The sequence below is a fragment of the Diplotaxodon limnothrissa genome, linkage group LG6 (genome assembly GCF_057381915.1).
Source record: "Diplotaxodon limnothrissa isolate DT_005_m linkage group LG6, D_limnothrissa_male_GT1.1, whole genome shotgun sequence".
In the NCBI taxonomy this organism is placed as follows: Eukaryota; Metazoa; Chordata; class Actinopteri; order Cichliformes; family Cichlidae; genus Diplotaxodon; species Diplotaxodon limnothrissa.
The window spans coordinates 342064-347075 of NC_140601.1; positions in this window are offsets into that span (position 1 = coordinate 342064).

Sequence of the window (5012 nt, forward strand, 5' to 3'; positions counted from 1 at the left end):
CAGGACCAGGCGAGGCAGGACCACGCCTCTGTTCGTCTCGCTTGCCACGACCCAGCCGGAGGACGACGCCTCGCCTGTGCCTGCCACGCCTCAGCCTGGTCTCCTTCCACCTGCCAAGCCACGTCCAGGTCCAGCACGGCTGTTTCCGGAGCCTGTCAGGACAGCCTGTCGACGGAAACCAACCAAACCATCCAAGGATTATCGTCCACGCCGTCGACCACCAGCCAATTCTTGTTCACGCCGTCGACCACCTGCCAAGCCGCCCGACGGTGTTCGTACCCGCCCACGTCGCCGCCGGCCACCCGCCAAGCCGCCCGACAGGTCTCGTCCACGTCACCGCCGGCCACGAGCCAAGCCACCCGACAGGTCTCGTCCATGTTGCCGCCGGCCACGAGCCAAGCCACCCGAGTGTGGCCAGCCATGCTTGCTTCGCCACTGCCACCTTCCACATGGCCGGCCCCCTGAACCCTTGAACTATGGACTACTGTGCCATCGGCCTCCAGGTCGGCCACCTGAACTACTCCGCCATGAACTCCTTTTCTGCCGAGATCATGGTCGACCTCCTGAGACAGGGTCTCGGACTCTTAAGCCCTTGTGTTTGGACTGAGTGCTTCAGATTCTTTGTTTTGTTTCTGGCCCTCCGTCCTGGACCGACCCCCACTGCCCGCCCTGGTGGGTTGTGTTGGTTTTGTTTCATGTTTGTTTTCTTGTTGCTTCTTTTCTTTGTTCATGGTTTTGGGCGTCTGGAATCCGCCCTTGAAGGGGGGGGCTCTGTCATGATCCTGGGTCTTTTGACCCAGCGTTTTAAGTTTGAGTTTATTTTGTTCATTAGGTTATCTAAGTTCATTTGGTTATTAGACTCCTTGTGTTTTCTTCCCCTGTATTTAAGTTTCCCCTCAACCTTCGTGTTTCATGCTGCGTGTCTTATGTTATCAAGTTTGTATTATCATGTCTGTCTCATGTTTCCTGTTTTATTTTGAAGGAGTCGTGTGTTCTTTGTTCATTGTATTTAGTTTCACTTCCCTTGTCCTGTCATTAGGCTCATGTCAGTCAGCTGTTACTCCATATGTTCCCACTTCCCCTAATCACCGGCTGTGTATTTAAGTCCTCTGTTTTCAGTGTGTGATTGTCAGGTCGGCTGTTGTCCACGCCATGTTTCCTATGCCATGCCATGCTTCCAAGTTTCTTGTCTAGGTTTTTCTTATTGTTTGTTTAGATTCCCCAGTTTAGGTTTGTGTTAATTTTGCTTCAGTTTGCCTTGCCCTTTGTTTGTACCTTTTCTACCAGCCATATTAAACGGCTCGCCTTTTGTTAACATTTCAAGTTCTGTTCCCTGTTCCTTGGAGTCTGCGTTTTGGGTCCTTTTCTCAATTCATACAGTCTGCCCTCGCCAGACTGTGACAATGTGTTCTGTGTTCCAATTAAAAACTAATATTTCTTTTTTTCCCTTTAACACAAGGAGACTTAAAGACTCAATTAAGCGCAAAGCTGTTTTTCTGTTCTGCAAGGGGCAACAGGCAAATTGTTTTTTTCTCCAGGAAACTCATTCTGAGGAATCTGATGTGAAATTTTGGTCACAACAATGGGGAGATAAATTTTTTAGTCATGGTACAAACAGGTTGGCTGGGGTTGCTATTTGTTTCAACAGATGTCCTGGTAGGCTTTTGTGCAACATGGCAGACAAAGATGGACATTGGGTTGCCTGTGTGTTAAATATTGATAATACTCTGATTATTTTGGTTAATGTTTATGGATAAGACCCTTATGAAAAGGACACCGAGGGAACAGTTTACCCTGCCCGGGATAGGGTTACCGGGGCCCCGCCCTGGAGCCAGGCCCGGGGAGGGTGCCCGAGGGCGAGCGTCTGGTGGCCGGGCCTTAGTCCATGGGGTCCGGCCGGGCACAGCCCGAAGAGGAGACATGGGCCCATCCTCCCGCAGGCCCACCACCCGCAGGAGGCGCCATAGGGGTCGGGTGCATTGTGTGCCGGGTGGCGCCCAGGAGCGGAGGCCCTGGCGGACTGACCCCCGGCTGCCAAGACTGGCAATAGGGACATGGAATGTCACCTCTCTGGTGGGGAAGGAGCCTGAGTTAGTGCGTGAGGTTGAGAGGTACCGGCTAGATATAGTCGGGCTCACCTCTACACATGGCTTGGGCTCTGGAACCAGCCTCCTGGAGAGGGGCTGGACTCTGTCTCAGTCTGGAGTTGCCCCTGGTGAGAGGCGGCGGGCTGGGGTGGGTATCCTAATATCCCCTCGGCTTGCTGCCGGTACGTTGGGGTTTTTCCCGGTGGACGAGAGGGTTTGTTCCCTGCGCCTTAGGGTCGGGGAACGGGTCCTGACTGTCATCTGCGCTTATGCGCCGAGTGGCAGTTCAGAGTACCCAGCCTTCTTAGAGTCCCTGGGGGGGGTGCTGGAGGGTGCTCCACCTGGAGACTCTGTTGTCCTGCTGGGAGACTTCAGTGCTCACGTGGGTAACGACAGCGAGACCTGGAGGGGCGTGATTGGGAGGAACGGCCTCCCTGATCTGAACCCGAGCGGTGCTCTGTTATTGGACTTCTGTGCTAACCACAGTTTGGCCATAACGAACACCCTGTTCGAACATAAGAGTGTCCATAAGTGCACGTGGCACCAGGACGCTCTAGGCCGTAGGTCGATGATCGATTTTGTAATCGTATCAGCAGACCTGCGACCATATGTTCTGGACACTCGGGTAAAGAGAGGGGCTGAGCTGTCAACTGATCACCACCTGGTGGTGAGTTGGATCAGGTGGCGGGGGAGGACGCTGGACAGACCTGGTGCACCTAAACGCGTAGTGAGGGTGTGCTGGGAACGTCTAGCAGAGGCCCCAGTCCGCGAGATCTTCAACGCACACCTCCGGCAGAGCTTCGACAGCATTCCGAGGGAGACTGGGGACATTGAGTCCGAATGGACCATGTTCAGAGTCTCCATTGCCGAAGCTGCTGCATTGAGCTGCGGCCGCAAGGTGGTGGGTGCCTGCCGTGGTGGTAATCCCCGAACCAAATGGTGGACACCAGAGGTGAAGGGAGCCACCAGGCTGAAGAAGGAGTCCTATCGGGCTTGGTTAGCCTGTGGGACTCCGGAGGCAGCCGACAGGTATCGACAGGCCAAGCGGAATGCGGCTCGGGCAGTGGCTGGAGCAAAAACTCGGGTGTGGGAGGAGTTCGGAGAGGCCATGGAAAAAGACTTTCGGACTGCCTCGAAGAGATTCTGGCAAACCGTCAGACGTCTCAGGAGGGGAAAGCGGTGCTCTACCTGCACTGTGTATAGTGCTGGCGGAGCGCTGCTGACGTCGACTGAGAAAATTGTCAGGCGGTGGAAGGAATACTTCGAGGACCTCCTTAATCCCACTGACACGTCTTCCGAGGAGGAAGCAGAGTCTGGGGATGAGGGGAATGACCCGCCAATTTCCGGGGGCGAGGTCACTGAGGCAGTTAAACAACTCCTTGGTGGCAGAGCCCCTGGTGTTGATGAGGTCCGCCCCGAGTTCCTGAAGGCTCTGGACGTTGTAGGGCTGTCCTGGTTGACACGCCTCTGCAATGTTGCGTGGAGATCAGGGGCAGTACCTGTGGACTGGCAGACCGGGGTGGTGGTCCCCATCTTTAAGAAAGGGGACCGGAGGGTGTGTTCCAACTACAGGGGGATCACACTCCTCAGCCTCCCTGGGAAAGTCTATGCCAGGGTGCTGGAAAGGAGAGTTCGTCCGTTAGTCGAACCTCGGATACAGGAGGAACAATGCGGTTTTCGTCCTGGTCGCGGAACACTGGACCAGCTCTTTATCCTCTCCAGGATACTTGAGGGTGCATGGGAGTTTGCCCAACCAGTCTACATGTGTTTTGTGGACTTGGAGAAGGCATTCGACCGTGTCCCTCGGGGTGTCCTGTGGGAGGTGTTGCGGGAATATGGGGTGTCTGGCCCATTGCTACGGGCCATTCGATCCCTATACAACCGTTGCAAGAGCTTGGTTCGCATTGCCGGCAATAAGTCGGACTCGTTCCCGGTGGGTGATGGGCTTCGCCAGGGCTGCCCTTTGTCTCCGGTTCTGTTCATAATTTTTATGGACAGGATTTCTAGGCGCAGCCAAGTGGCGGAGGGCTTTCGCTTTGGTGGCCTCAGAATCTCATCTCTGATTTTTGCAGATGATGTGGTTCTGTTGGCTTCATCGGGTGAGGGCCTCCAGCTCGCACTGGAACGGTTCGCAGCCGAGTGTGAAGCAGCGGGAATGAGGATCAGCACCTCCAAATCTGAGGCCATGGTTCTCAGCCGGAAAAGGGTGGAGTGCCCACTCCGGGTCGGGGATGAGTTCCTGCCACAAGTGGAGGAGTTCAAGTATCTCGGGGTCTTGTTCGCGAGTGATGGGAGAAGGGAGCCGGAGATCGACAGACGGATTGGGGCTGCAGCTGCAGTAATGCGGACGCTGCACCGGTCCGTCGTGGTGAAGAGGGAGCTGAGTGTAAAAGCGAAGCTCTCAATTTACCGGTCGATCTACGTCCCTACCCTCACCTATGGCCACGAGCTGTGGGTAGTGACCGAAAGAACGAGATCACGGATACAAGCGGCAGAAATGAGCTTCCTCCGAAGGGTGGCTGGCCTCTCACCTTAGAGATAGGGTGAGAAGTTCGGCCATCCGGGAGGGGCTCAGAGTAGAGCAGCTGCTGCTCCACATCGAAAGGAGCCAGCTGAGGTGGTTCGGGCATCTGACAAGGATGCCCCCTGGGCGCCTCCTGGGTGGGGTGTTCCAGGCATGTCCCACCGGGAGGAGGCCCCAGGGCAGACCCAGGACACGCTGGAGAGATTATATCTCTCGGCTGGCCTGGGAACGCCTTGGTATTCCCCCGGACAAGCTGGAGGAGGTGGCTGGGGAGAGGGAGGTCTGGGCCTCTTTGCTTAGGCTGCTGCCCCCGCGACCCGGCCCCGGACAAAGCGGATGAAGATGGATGGATGGATGGATGGTTTATGGATACAACAACGATCAAGAGAATAAGAACCTGC